The sequence below is a fragment of the Manis javanica genome, chromosome 2 (assembly GCF_040802235.1).
Source record: "Manis javanica isolate MJ-LG chromosome 2, MJ_LKY, whole genome shotgun sequence".
NCBI lineage: Eukaryota > Metazoa > Chordata > Mammalia > Pholidota > Manidae > Manis > Manis javanica.
The window spans coordinates 39,869,659-39,885,127 of NC_133157.1; positions in this window are offsets into that span (position 1 = coordinate 39,869,659).

The window sequence follows — 15,469 nt, forward strand, 5'->3', positions numbered from 1 at the left end:
TTACCCAGAATGACTTAAGAGACACGGACCCATGCAAGAGACTTTATTATCTGAAAGAGAGTTGCTTCCCCAGAGGGAGCGGGGGAGAGAGAGAGAGAGAGAGAGAGAGAGAGGGAGCAGGGAGAGAGAGAGGAAGAGGGAGAGAGAGAGAGAGAGAGAGAGAGAGAGAGAGAGAGAGAGAGAGGGAAAGAGGGAGAGGGAGAGAGAGAGGGAGAGAGAGCAGGGAGAGCAGGGGGACAGAGAGACAGAGACAAAGAGAGAGAGGGCAGCAGCGGTGCAGAGCATTGTGCCTTTTATTGTGGCAGATCCGCTCAGCCTGTCACTTTGGGGGAGGGTCGGGATGTTTAGAGATAAGGTGGGGTAAGCCCAGCAAGCCCTAGGCATAATTCTCACCAGCTTATGTGCTTGGGACCCTGGGGCAAATGGAGGATAAATTACTATATTCTTACACAGGCATTCTCCAAATGCCCCATCCCAGTAATAACATTCCCTCTTTGAAGATAATCACTATTCTGAAATTTATGGTAACCAACTCCTCGTTTTTCTATATATTTGAATAACCTATACATATTTTCATAAATGGAATGGCTTTGTTTTGTCTGTATTCATGTTATACATGAAGATAATTTATGTGTAAGAATGTATGATACATAAAGATAATAAGATAATAATATTGCATGTTTTCTTTATGATGAGCTTCTGTAATTCAAAGTTTTGTTTTTAAGACTCAGCCATGTTTTTACATGGAACTGTAGTTCTTTGATTTTCACTGCCTGGTATACCTTTTTTGAGTGTAAAGCATTTTATCTCTTGTCTCTTGTACTGCTAATAGACAGTTGGGTTTATGGCTTGTGCAGATTATGACTTTATGAATAATGCTGCTATCAGCAAATTTGTTCATGTTTCCAGTGCACACAGGGTCACATTTCTCTATGGAGTACCCCTAGGATTGTAGTTTGTGGGATCACAATATCTGCCCTTTGTATTGCAATACAGTTTTTATTCTAGCCACCTGAAATCAGTACAAAGCCTGGATGTTAACTTGAAGGGCATGGTCCCCAGTAAGAGCGCCGCCACATCAGACACCAGGTGCAAGCTCAAGGTTCCCAAGGCTTCCCGCATTTCCGATCTTCTGGTGACAAGTCCAGAGGGGTTTCCACGACTTCACTCAGTTGAACATTTACTAAAACAACCCATAGAACTCAAGAAAGCTCTGTACTTTCAATCACAGTTTTACAGTAATGGATATGAATCAACATCAGTCAAATGAAGAGACAAAAAAGGACAAGATATGAGAGGTTCCCAGCGTACTGCTTCTCTGCTCTCTCCCCGAGGGACCAGAGTGCATTACACTCCTAGCACACTGGTGCGGTCACCAAGCAAGAATTTCCCCTAAAATTCAGTGTTCTTAGTTTTGATTTGAGGTTTTGTTACATAGGCATAGTTTAGAATCATTGGCCAGAAGATTGAACTTGATCTCCAGCCTCCTCACTTTCTTGATCCTGGGCTGGCTTGAAGCCCCAACCCTCTAATCATATGGTTGGTTTTTCTAGTAACCAGCCCCACCCTAAATTGTCTGGTTAGCATAAACTCAGGCATGATACAAGGGGTCCATGAATAATAGACACTGCTTTCGCCTGGAGAATTCCCAGGATTTTAGAAGCTCCATGCCAGGAACATGGTACAAAAACCAAAAAAAAAAATCTTCATTATTCAACACTAACCTTTAAATTTTGTAAATAATATCAAACTGTTTTTAAAAGTGGTTAACCAAATCACCCTCCTACAAGCTTTATATAAGCCCCTATCCCTTCACATAACAAAATTTGTTATTATTTTGTTCTTCTCTTTTCTATTTTAAATTTCTATTCTGGTTCACTCATAGAGGTATCAATTATGGTTTTAATTTATATTTTTCTATTTACTAATGAAGTTTTACACCTTTTCATACATTTAATGATTCTTTCATCTTTTGTGAAAACACTGCTCAACTCTTTTGTCCCTATTTCTTCTAGGATTTCTATACTTCTTTTTTATTGATTTTAGGCCTTATATATTTTTTTACATAATACATGATTTATTTATTCTGGATGTAAACTGTAAGTTTTATGTGTTCCAAATAGATCTTCCAGTTCTGAATGTTAAATATATGTCTGTCTTTAGGTGAACAGAAGTTCTAATTTTAATACAATCAAATTTACTTATTTTTCCTTTTGCGCTTTCTGTGACCCATTTGAAGATATATGTCCCTACTCTTCACTCATGAAGATATTCCCTTATATTTTTATCTGGAAACTTTTTGTTTTACCTTTCACATTAGGACAGTAATTCATATGGAAATAATTTCATATGGCTAGAGATATGGTCATGATATTTTTAATATGGAAAAAAACAATTGCTAATTTAGTCATTCATTAGAAAGTCCCTATTTTTATCACATTCATGAAGCACCAACTGTTGTCATTTATGTGTGTCTTATATGTCTGGATTTCTTTCTGGGTACCATTTTCTGTTCCACTGATTATTTCATCAGCTGTTAGGCCAACACACTATCTCTTACTGTAACTTTATGCTAAATATTCATAGGAGGGGAAATTATCCTACCTTCTGTATTTTGAAGATTGTTTTGGGCATGCTTGACCTCTTACATTCCAGTTTTATAATCAGCATATCAACATTCACACACACATGTATGCACACATAAAACATTTTTGAAATCTTTAGGAATTGGAGGAAAAATTGATAGCTTTGCATTATCAAGGTCTTCCAGAATATGAAAATGGGATATCTCTTTTCATAATGTGAAATATTCCATTATCCAATGGAAATTTGAGGTGTTTAGACTTTAAACATTTTTTTTCAAGCTCTTATAAATGTTTTCATCAGGAGGATAGGTCTGAATTATCTAAGCATCCCATTACTTGTAGCAAAAGTCCCAAATCTAGCTTTATCACATTGTTTAGATTTTAAATACACTTTATACTTTTCTTTCTACTCCACTTTTTTTTTTAAAAGAAGTATGTTGAATAAAAACAAATCTGAACTTATACAAGGAGAGACCTTAAGAGTAAAACTATTGCACATGGGAGAATGCTCTATCAAAAATATGTGTTTGTCTCAAAATCAAACAGGAAAAGCTTTTCTTTTTTAAGTAAGAGGTGGTAGGCAATGCTTTAGCAGAAACTTTAAAAGGGAAGTTGGGTAAGCGAGGGAGAATGGCCACTGGGGCCTGAGAGGAAAAGTGTCTCACTACGGTTAGTTCCCAGGACCCAGGACAAGCTAATACGGGGACACATTCTGCTTTTTAAGTTTTTTAGTGCTGGGTGTGAGCAGAGTCCAGGGAATTGTAATAAGCAGTAAAGCCTGACAGAGGTTTACTCAAGACAAAACAGGAAGTAAGAAATGGGCAGTTGTGGACACTTGGTCAATGTCTAATTCTTTCTGAAGTTTTTTTATAATCATTCTTCCCTTATGGCATAATAATTTACTTACTATTAAACAATCACATGAAGGTTCTTACTAAGACAGTATGGAAATATCCAGACACTCTTCTCTTTTGCAAAGGGCTTTTGTGTCTTACAGGAAGAATGCATGTGAATATATATCCAGATAGAAAAATGAGGTGGGAGGCTTAACTAAAAGTTGTATCAATGGCCCCAGAGAGCAGCCTCAGAACAAAGGGACTGAAGAAGGTATATTCCTTGCCATTTAGACATAATCATGTCAAAACTGCTTCACACTTTGAAACCATTGTTCTGTCAGTAGACATGTAAGCTACAGTCACCAAGCAAGTAAAACAATTGATTCCAATTCCCTCTGGTAACACAGAATTCCCCAAAACTGGGATATCAACAATCAATGGAAATGTTTGATGAAAAAGCAATTTAGAAAAGATTCTTTCCCATTGCTGTTTGCAAGTACTTTCTTTAAATCAACCCATATGTTACAAATTACCATATTTCAGTATGTGTTTTCTGGCTTTCCTTCAGTTATCTTTTTATAACAAATAATAGATTAGTCTTCAAACACCATTTTAAGTAACTACATTGAAATAGATTTTAGCATTTTCTTATGAATTGGGACTCCAATGAATTCAGATAGAAACTAATTCTCTGACACCATAAAGTGAATAATTTTTCCTAATTAATAACTAATTTACTAGATGTAGAAATTCACTGAAAGGAAATAACAAATAGGTACATGTTTATGGATTGAGAAACTGTGACTGGTGGTATTATAAAGCTAGAGGGAACATTGGAGAAGCATTGTTTGGAATGCCTTAGACATTGCAATTCTGGATTTATGACTCAAGGAATACAAAGGAAGTGAAACAATGGAAGGAATGGAATCGGCCAGGGAGCATAACGAGTTATAGACATAAGAGCAGAAGAAGAGAAAGAAAATAAAGCTTCGGGAAATACTCAAATGTCAGGACACTGAAGATCTGGAAAGAAACTGAGCCAAACTAAATCAGGAGGAGAACCTCTGGTTATAATGGACTGTGTTAGCACCCTGATCTTACATGAAGAGATTCATATAGAAGTGCGTATATATTGACCTATTTTGAATGTATTGAGTTTAAGTCAATCTAAAACATAAAGTGATTTGATAGTTGAATAAGTTATATAATGATTTTTCATGTCTGCCATGAGATCTCATACATTCAAGGATTGTGTTTGATTACATGTGAGTATTTTTGCACCAAATAGAACAAAATGTAGAAAAAATAATACTTTTTCTATGACTTTTACAAACTTCTATATTTTTACTTACAGAAATAATAAAAGACCAAAGCATTTTAAAAGAAGCCCTTTTGGAACCCTCCTACACTGTTGGTGGGAATGTAAATTGGTATAGCCACTATGGAAAACTGTATGGAGGTTCTTCAAAAAACTAAAAATAGAAATAGCATATGACCCATGAATTTCACTTCTAGGAATTTACCCAAAAAAAAACAAGATCTCTGATTGGAAAAGATACATGCACCCCTGTGTTTATTGCTTCATTATTTATGATAGCCAAGATACGGAAGCAAACAAAGTGTCCATGAATGGGTAAAGAAGAGGTAGTGCATATACTCAATCGAATGTTACTCAGCCAAAGAAAGAAATCCTGCCATCTGTGACAACATGGATGGACCTAGACGGTGTCATGCTATGTGAAATAAGCCAGGCTGAGAAAGACAAATACCACATGATTTTGTTTATTGGTGGAATATAAAAACAAAACAAAACAAAATGAACTGAATTGTAGTAGATGCATAGACACTGAGAAGGAACTGGTGGTTACCATGGGAGAGGAGTTGGGGTGGATGGGTGAACTAGTTAAAGGGGATTAAGAGACACAAAATCTCGACCATATTAATTAGTCATGGGGATGAAAGTACAGCATAGAGAATATAGTCAATAGTTTGTATAATCTATAGTAACTACACTAGTTGGGGTGAGGATTTAAAAATGTGGATAACTGTCAAATCACTATGTTGTGTACCTGCAACCAGTATAATATTGAATATAAACCATGCTTCAGTAAAAAAAAAAATCAATAAAAAGTAAGGTCTTTCTTCAATTAAAACAAGATAATACAAACTTCACTTTCTGAATAGTAAGTTGTATTTAAATGTTAAGGCCAGCTTTTCACTCTATCAAATATGATGAGCTGATCTCAATCATCCATGTCTTTTTACTATAATTGATATCTTTCTGATTGTTATCAGGAATGTAGGAAGCAGAGGACTAGACAAGATAAATCATAGTTTAATAATGGATTATGCTCACTGAAGCTATGTTTTGGTGGGTTGCTTTTCAAAAAAAAACTATCCTTTTCCTGGTGTTACCTCTAGGTTCACTGCCACTGAGTGAAGAGACAACCTGTAAGTGTAACGTGGTCATTAACATTTCATCTGTGATTTCAGATGTCTATAACATAGGTCAAAGAGCCATTATGTGTGAGGTCAGAGAGTGCTATGACAAAAGCTAGCCCAAAATAGATCTTGGTCAGAAATCTTGTCATCAATTTTGAATGATATTTCTAACCAGAACACAGAGAACTCACATTGATATACTTGTGAGCTTCTTTTGAATCATTCTTTAGCAGGAAGCTCTGGCATACAGTGAGGCATGTTAGAAAGTCCCTTCATCTCTGCTACGATATATTATTTAAAAATGTCAACTCTGTTTTGCTGTTCCTGGAATCTAAATGATTCAGGATGAACTGTATATGTATGTGTGTGTGTATATATATATACACATATACATATATACATAATCAATCTTTAATAATTTTAAAAAATTATGCATTGTGACCCTGCCAATAAGAAAAAGGGTTGCCTTTATGCAGAGCATTTTCTCTATCTACCTTCTCTTGATCACATTGTCATAGTTATATTGCTGCATATTTTTACTTCCATCTTGTATTTTAAAGAAAATGAAATGGCTTGATAAATAATAATGAAAATAATATTAGCTAAAGTTTTAAATTTTAATCTCAAAAGTGATTAGTTTTTTTCTCAGTTTAATTGTCCAAACCCATAATAGATTGTGAGCTTATTAAGAGGGGGGAGAAATCTACAATTGCTACACTGTTCGACCTCAAGGTCCCCTCCAATGATCCTACTCAATTGTAAAATATTAGGCATTTGAAATATATAAGATTGATTAATTCACTAAGAATATACCAGAAGTATCCCAAAAGTCCCTACATACTCCTTAAAAGAATATCAGTTAGATTCATAACTACTCTCTCTACTGTCTAATTATTATAATTACTTTATAAACACTGAATTTCCTAAGATAGTTAATATATCCATATTAGAAATAGGAGATCAAGAATATTTTAAAGTGAACAAAATGCAGATTGTCACCAGATGTTTCTATCAAAAAAACACTATCACACCTAGTTCTGAGGAATAAGGACCCTTTCCATAGCCCTACACTTCAAAGGGCCCTTCTAAATTACATACAACACACAGACATGCACACCTCCTATATTAAGGTACATCTATGTGCCCTTGTCACTTGGAATATGACACTTAATACATACACAGAGCAAACTGTAGGCCTAGACATTTATTCTCAGTAGCACAGTTCAGGTATTATGGAACCATTTCTCTGTATCTCTGACCCTATAGCCTCAAAACTCAAGGTGTCTGCATGTGAATGACCATGACCTTCAGTTTTGTGTTTGTTCCACTGCGTCAGACAGACACTGCTTCAGATCATGAAAAATGTCTCAGCAACAGATCCAATAGGTTAGAGAATAAAACAAATAGTAAATACAAAAATAGAACTCAGGAAAACAAAACCTGAAATTTTAAAGTAAATAGAAATCCAAGAGGTCATCCACTTACATTTTTCAACATAATAAGTTCAAAGCGTATGTTCATATATTCATAAAATATTTATGAATGTATGTCCAAAAACATAATGGGGAACAAGTGGCAAAATTCATAAACATATACACAAAATTCCTAAAGATGGAGAGTAAGAAATACTGTATAAATAACAAACAACTAATAGTTAAACAAGGCCAAGATAATTCCAACATAGAAATTGGCATGATGTTCATAAAATAATGTTTTGTTTAGTTTTTAGCAATAGTGATATTTCTAAGCTAAGTAAAACTAATTTGAAATGTGATTCTAGAATAGCCAAACACATAAGACAACTATAGACCTGAGTAGTTAATAGGAAGAAATGATTACTATATAGAATGGAAAATTCAAAATGTGATTATAAACTTAATAATCAATAAACAATTTGTGGAACAAATGTAACAGTTTAGAAATAAATTTTGCTAATTTCAGACAAATTATACTTGTAGAGAAGTCATGTGGAACAACTAACATTTGTCTTGCATACTTTTGATATACCAGAAAAAAGCATCAACTTAATGAAAATAGGTGCATAAAAAGTACATTTGACTGTGAATACAAGGTTCTTCCAGTTCTAGACATTGATTTAATATTCATGAGAGAAGCTTATGATTATATTATTAACATGATTGGCAAATAAAATGGTATACAAGGCAAACTTTGGCGAAAACTTCAGGAGCATTTTTATATCTTGTAGAGCACACTTTGACTACATATTTATGTGGCATATGTATTATTTCATTGTGAATCTGAAGTTTTAAGAGCCATACTTGCCTTGCTTCCATATGTCACAAAAGAACAAAATGATTCTCTGTTGTAGTTATATCCAGTTCAAATTTGGCTATCAGGTTTTCAGAAATTATAGTGGGAAACTCAACTCAGTTGCTACTTTTGTCATCCTTTAGGTATTTTAGCAGCCGAATACTTACGTGCAAAAGTTGTATGTAGACCCAGGCCCTTCATATGACCCCATTTTTATATTAAGCAGAGAACTTAAGATTCCTTAAGCCCCCCATTAGTTTGGAAGTAAATTTGGCTACTTAGGTATATATATGCCCATGTAATTGCAATACCAAACATGGTATTGAATGTCTGTTATACTAGAAAGTTCTTTGTATCCCTTCCCAGGAAATCCACATATACACGCACATTAAAGTAATCACTGATCAGATTTCTATCACTATCGCAAAGCTTTACATCTTTAGAACTTCATCTTAATGGAATCATAAAATATGTACCCTTCTGTGCAAGGGTTATTTCATTTAAAATATTTAGTTTTGAGATTCATCCCTGGTATTCTTGCCTGTGTGTCCGTGGTTCGTTTCTTTTATAGATCAGCAATATTTCACTGAATGAATAATCATTTTTTTAAAAACTATCCAGCGATGAACATTTGGATTGGTTCCTGTTTGGGGGCTATTAAGAGGAAAGCTGATATAAACATTCACATACACTTTTTTTTTCTAAGCGTATGTTTGCATTTCTCTTAGGCAAATACCTGAGAGAGAATTATCATACTGTAGATTTATGCTTAAGTGTATAAGAAATTGCAAAACTGTTTCTCAGAGTGGTGTTGCCTTTTTCATTTCCCACTAACAATCTCACTGTCACAATCACTTTGTGTTGTTATTTATTTTTTAAAGATATCCTTCTGATATGAAGTGGCATCTTATGATTATCATTTTATTTCCCGATGACAATATATTAAAAGATCATTTTTATGTGCTTGTTGGTCATTTGTATAGCTTCTCTTGTAAAGTTTCTGCTCAGTTTATGTGCACATTTTAAATTTTTAAAAATATTTTCATTGTTGAATACAGTAGTTATATATTCTAAATATGAATCCTTTGTCATGTACATGTGTATAAACATATGTATGTATATTTAATAATTTTTTTCAGCTTGCCTTACTTTTTAAATTGTGTCTTTGCATAGCAGAAATTTTAGATTTTGATGAATTTCAGTTCTTTTTTTTTTTTTCTTGCAAATACTTGCTGTGTGTTTAAGCCCTTGACTGCATCAAGATCATGAAGACATTCTCACATGATTTCCTCTCAAGTTATTACTTTAGCTTTCACATTAAGGTCAATGATTCATCTAAACAAAATGTTTTGGTATGGTTTGATGCAGACTGGGATTCATGTTTGGTAAGTATAATACTTTTAATGTTTTTTGTTTGTTTCCTCTAAATGCTTTTTAGCAATACCTATTTTCATTATTTTGTGGGTAGTGCTCTTACACTAAAAATATACATCCTTAACTTACTAGATTAAATTTAATCTTTTTTTCAACTTCACAACCAACATTCACCACTTCTCTACCCACTTCTTACTTCACACATTATAAACTCAAAACAGTGTAATTCCAGTTATCTGCCCCTTATCCTTTGTGCTGTTGCTATTAAATCTTTCACTCCTATGTAAAGTAAAAATCACATTTAATTTCTTCAAAGAAGTATACAAGTGGCATATAATCACATGAAAATATGCTAAAATCATTTATCATTAAAGAAATACATGTCACACCAGACTGAGGTACTGCTTTGCCCCTACTGAGATAGCCTTTATTTTTAAATGGAGAATAAGTGTTAGAGAATATGTGAGGAATTGGAGCCCTTGAACATTGATAGTGGGAAAGTAAGATAGTGCAGGTGCTGTGAAAATTAGGTGATTCCTTAAAGAGTAAAATATATAATTACCATAGGCCTACCAATTCCACTTCTAGGTGAACACTCCCAAAAATTGAAAGTAGGAATTCTAATAGATCCATCATTGTTTCAGTCAAATACCCATTTGTTCTTTTTCTGTTTCTTGAAAGATAGTTATTTCTTCATTAAGTAACCTGGGTGCCTTACTGAAAATTGATTGACCATATGTTTAGATCTACTTCTGAACTTTCTATTCTGTTTCTCTGATATAGATGTTTGTCGTTTTACCAGTTCTATGTTGTTTTATTTTAGTTGCTTTGTAGTCTTGCAATCAGATAATATAAGTCCTCCCAATGTGTTCTTTTTATAATATTGCCTTGGTTATACTAGGTCACTTGCTTATCTATGTACATTTTAAAATCATCTTGTATTGTAGGATTTGAATTGGCTTTTTCTTCAATAAATAGGTCAGTAAAGGAGTCAACATCTTAATATTGGGGCTTCAAATCATGACAGTAGTATAATGTATCTACACATATTTTGGTATTTAAAAAATTTTCTCTCTAATGTTTTGAAATTTTCAGAATAGAACTCTTGCACATTTTTTTGAATTTATCCCTGAATATTTCATAAAGCTGTTATAGGGGTACTGTTTAAATGTCATTATCCAATCTATCTGATTTCAGGATAATGAATTTTTATTTTACCAACTTGAGAAACTCAATCTAGTAGCATTTTTATGTAGAGTACTTATTATTTTCTACATAAGCATTTCATCTTCAAATAAGACCTTTGTTTCTTCCTTTCTAGTATTTATGCCATTTACTTTCTTTTCTGTCCTTATTGCACTAGCCAGATCTGGAAATACAGTACAAGTGTAAACAGTGAGAGCAAATACCCTCTTCCTATATATATGTCTTTGTTAATCTTTTATTTCTAATACTTTTTTAAAGATCTAGATTTAAGTAACAATATTTCCCTATCAATCCCACCTCACCTTTTCACCTCAGTCATTATTTCACCTAATATTGACTTATTGCCTATTATGCCTTGAGTATACCCATTGTGAAAAGTGTTGCTAATGTAACAATGCAAAACCACCCCTTTACTCACTGTAGATTTGCTCATTGTAGATGCATATTCCTAGGATTTACCATATGCACTTACATATCTACTTGCTTAAATGTTTCTTCCCAAGAGTGTGTAAATACTTGAGCAGGTATTTTACACATCTGTGAGCATCATCCATGCTTTCACATGGGAACTTTCAGAAAATATTTAATGAATAAAGAAATTTTTTAAAGTAAGTAAATCATGAAAACTATAAGTAATAAAACCTCCTATTATGAGATAAAGGAATATTTGTCTCTTTGGAGATACTTTTATAACTGAAAGTTTGGTGGTGTTTGTCCTTTATTTAGGTGATAGAAGGATATACAGTTGGCATTTAAATGAGAAAACTGGCAACACTTACCTTGTTTTATTCCAGTTACTTTGTTGAAGTCAAACTTCTCTTCTTTTTATTACCAGAACTCTGAGATGTGTCCATCTCTTTCCCTATTCCTCTTCAGTACTTGGAAATTACCGTGTTTATTTCCTGCCATTTGTCCCACCTTCTGTCATAGTTAATTTAAAAACAACTTCTTTTGATCTGAGAAAATTGCAGTTCTCATCAGTAATTTGTAACATCACAGGTCCTTTTGTTTTCTTTTTAAAATTCACATATGCCAATCTTCCATTTTCCACAGTTAATTGTATCTTTGCAATATTCAGGAGCTGGATTCAGTTGAATCATTTGTTGTATTATTACATAGTATGGAATTAAGATATCTTAATTATTAGAAATAACAGAGTTATATTAATTATTATAAATAAGTGTCTCACTGTAATTCTGGGGGGAAAATCCTGGGACAAAATACCTTTGAACTGAAAATCAGTCAAAGAAAGAAAGAAAATGGGAGAAACTCATTATTACTTCCAAGCAGTTGTCCACTGCTGCTCGCCTGTGTCTCTCATGACCCAGCTGCAGAAAAAGGTGCCCCTCCCAACCTCTCCAGTCCAGATGCCCTGGCTCCCCATTGTAATTACAAATTGATATGGAGATGGACTACTTCTTTCCACCCCTTGGAAACACCTATTGATATGGAGAAGCACTAAACCAGGTGAAGGATTCTGGAAATGTTGCAATTTTACACAGAGCCCACCCCTCCAGAAATCTCGCCTCATAATCCACTCACTCCCCATCTTCCACAATGTCCCCTGTATGAGAAAACGGGAGCACTGTAACCAGACTAATAACATATGATAACATCAGCAATAAAATCATTACAATCCTCCCCGAGGATTCAGCTAAGTTCAAAGTCCTAAGCAGATTTAGTCCATAGCTCGCCCATTCCACAGGCAGTCAGTAGCTGAACAGGAAGGGAGTTTAGAGCAATCATCATGCAGCAGCTGCAGCCAGGGAGCAGGTGCAGGCCACAGGGACTGTAGAAGAAAACCTTAAGGGTGATAAGATGCATGTTTTCATGACACCAGCATAGGCAAATCTTGTCCATCAGGTAGGATGCATGCAAGAGAGTGGTCCTGTGATAGCACAGTGGCAGGAATGGGATCTCGTCCTGGTCTAGTATACCAGACTTTCACCCACATCCCTGTGGGAGTTACAGATATGTCAATATTAAGGCTATGGGAGATACATGCACTGGCCATAAAGATAAAACAAAACTTCCCCGTAAGATGCTTTTACCTCCTGCATGTTTTGGGTATACTACATTGGGGGCCACTTTGCTGTTACTCTACAAATACATGGTAGGCCTGCTTCCAGGCCTTTTCCCCAAGGTGCCAGAAGGGCCAGCCATCGTTGGTCCATGTGTCGAAATGTCCAAGGCCACATCCACTCAGCAGAGTCTCCAGGGTTTAATGCAGTTGGGGCTGGCAGCAGGATGTTGCTCTGCTGGCCACATCCTGGCTTCAATAACTCCTCTTTGGTTTGTACATACAGTTATATAGGAGAGGCAGCAATGTGTGTTAGCATGTCCACAGGGCTCAAGGCTCCTTTTCAGGGCTTCTCATTTAAATGCTGTAGCACTGTCCATAAACAACTGACCAGCCCCACAGACTATTGGTGTCCCACTTCAGACCAGATTTCAACCAACCACTGTACCTCTCTATCATGCCTGCTGCGGTAGGGTTATATGGTACATGAAGCTTCCACTTTATTCCTAATTGCTGCACTAATTTTGAAACATGGGCTTATTAAAGTGGGTGCCTTGATCACTCTCAATCACCTGTGGCTGGCCACAGGCTGCAAAGAGACACTTTAGGACCTTTTTGGTGGTTTGCTGATCTTCACAACATGCAGGAAAAGCAACCAGTAGGCCAGTAGTCATGTCCGCACAAAACATGGCATACCGATATCCTTCTGATATGGGCAGAGACCCAATATAGTCTATCTGCCACCTGACAAGGGGTATTGGTCCCTTTTCTACTGTCCCCTGTTGCTGAGGGACTCAGTGTAAGTCCCTCTTAGAGCACACAAGGCACTCCTTCTGGGCTCTGCTGACTTCTTCAAAAGTCAATGGCAAGCCCCGCAGACAGACTACAGCCCACATTGTCTTTTGCCCCCCGTGCAACAAAGCTGATGTAACCATTGGGCCACATCAGAGGCAGGCTTTCCTTCTAGCCAGTACACTGGGCCAACATGTCTGCTTCATCATTCCCTGGGGATGCCAGAGGCAAATGGCCAGTCACATGATACACGGTAACTGTCTTAGTCTGACCAGAGGCCCATAGGTCTTGCCACAACTCTTGCCCAGAAAGTGGCCAGTGACCAACCATCCAGATGACATATTACCATGTCAGTAGCCACTATGTCAAACTCTGATAGATGGCCCAGCTGTCAGTGCAGACAACAATGAGGGAAGGCTCCTGGGTGATCACAAGCCATACTATCCGCAGCTCAGCCCACTGACTGCTCTTCCCTTCTCCATCCTCCATTCATATTATTTCAGTCTTAGGATGGAAAGCCCTAAACTTCAGGGGCTGCCATAGCTGGAGCCATCTGTACACCAAGCATCTTGAGGTATAGGGGCATTTCCCTCCTGATAAGGACTCTCAGCTCCCAATGGCTCAAAAGCAAGTTCTTCCTGCTTTACACTGGTATACTTTACTGGTCCCAGTAATGTATTGGAGTAAGCATTGGAGTTCTCCACTTAAGGAGCTAGTAGAGAGAATGCTGCACTGCTGTAAATATGCACCCCAACTGGCCTGTGTAGGAATCTGTGCCATGCTACTCCATGGCCTTTGGCTCTAGTCTCGCACTCACCCCGCAATGGGATATGTGATTATTCCTTGGTTGGAGCTGTTCCAGTGATGGGCTCCATAGCCAGGAGGGCGTGGTATACAGCAGCCACTTGCTTCTCTGTCAAGGTGTACCAGACCTCTGCTCCTTTCCATAGCTGTGACCAGAATCCAATATGTTGGTGCATCCTTTCAAGCCACTGCCAAAGACCCCATCTATAACCATCTTCAGTTACATGTACATCTAGCTCACAGGGCCTTGATGAGTCAATTACACTCAAGGCCTGTACAGCCTTGACTGCTCGCTTAGCAGCAGTGAAAGCAGCTGCACATGTTTCATCCCAGTCCCACCTGATGCCCTTTCATACCAACTGGTATAAGGGCTTCTGAATTTGTGCCAAGTGCACAATAAACACTCTCCAGTGTCCCAAAAGACCTCAAAACTCTTGTAAGACTGCCACAGTGGTAGGGTAGGGAAATCCTGGACCTTGTCTTCGACTGCTTCAGGAATAACTTTAGTTTTACCTGACCAGACAAGCCCCAAGAATTTCACAGATGAACCAGGTCCCTGAACCTTGGTGCTATTCACAGCCCATCCTTTCTCCTGTAGACATTGCAGCAGCTAGGAACCCCCCCCTTCTAAATTTGCAAGAGAATTAGATGTGAGCATGATATCATCAATGTAGTGATGCAGTCACACCATTTTCAGTTTCTCCCATGTGGCCAATTCCTGGACTACAAGTCTGTGACAGATGATGGGACTGCAGAAGTATCCCTGTGGAAGGACAGTGAATGTCCACTGCTGGCCTTCCCATGTGAAGGCAAACTGTTCCTGACTTTCCTGTGCTATGTCAATAGAGAAGCATAAGCAAGATCTACAACATAATGATACATCTCTAGTTCATGACTGAGGGTGTCCATAAAGGGTGCTGTAGAGGGGACAGCAGCATGCAGTAGGGGTGTAACTTTTATTCATTTCCCTGTAGTCCAAGGTCATGCGCCAGGAACTGTCTGGCTTTTTTATTGGACACACTGGGGAATTAAAAGGACTATGAGTGGGCTTTATGATGCCCACTTTCTCCAGCTCCTGTAGAGTTTCTCCAATTCCTTGTGCCTGCCAGGCAATTTGTACTGCTTAGTATTTGTTGCCC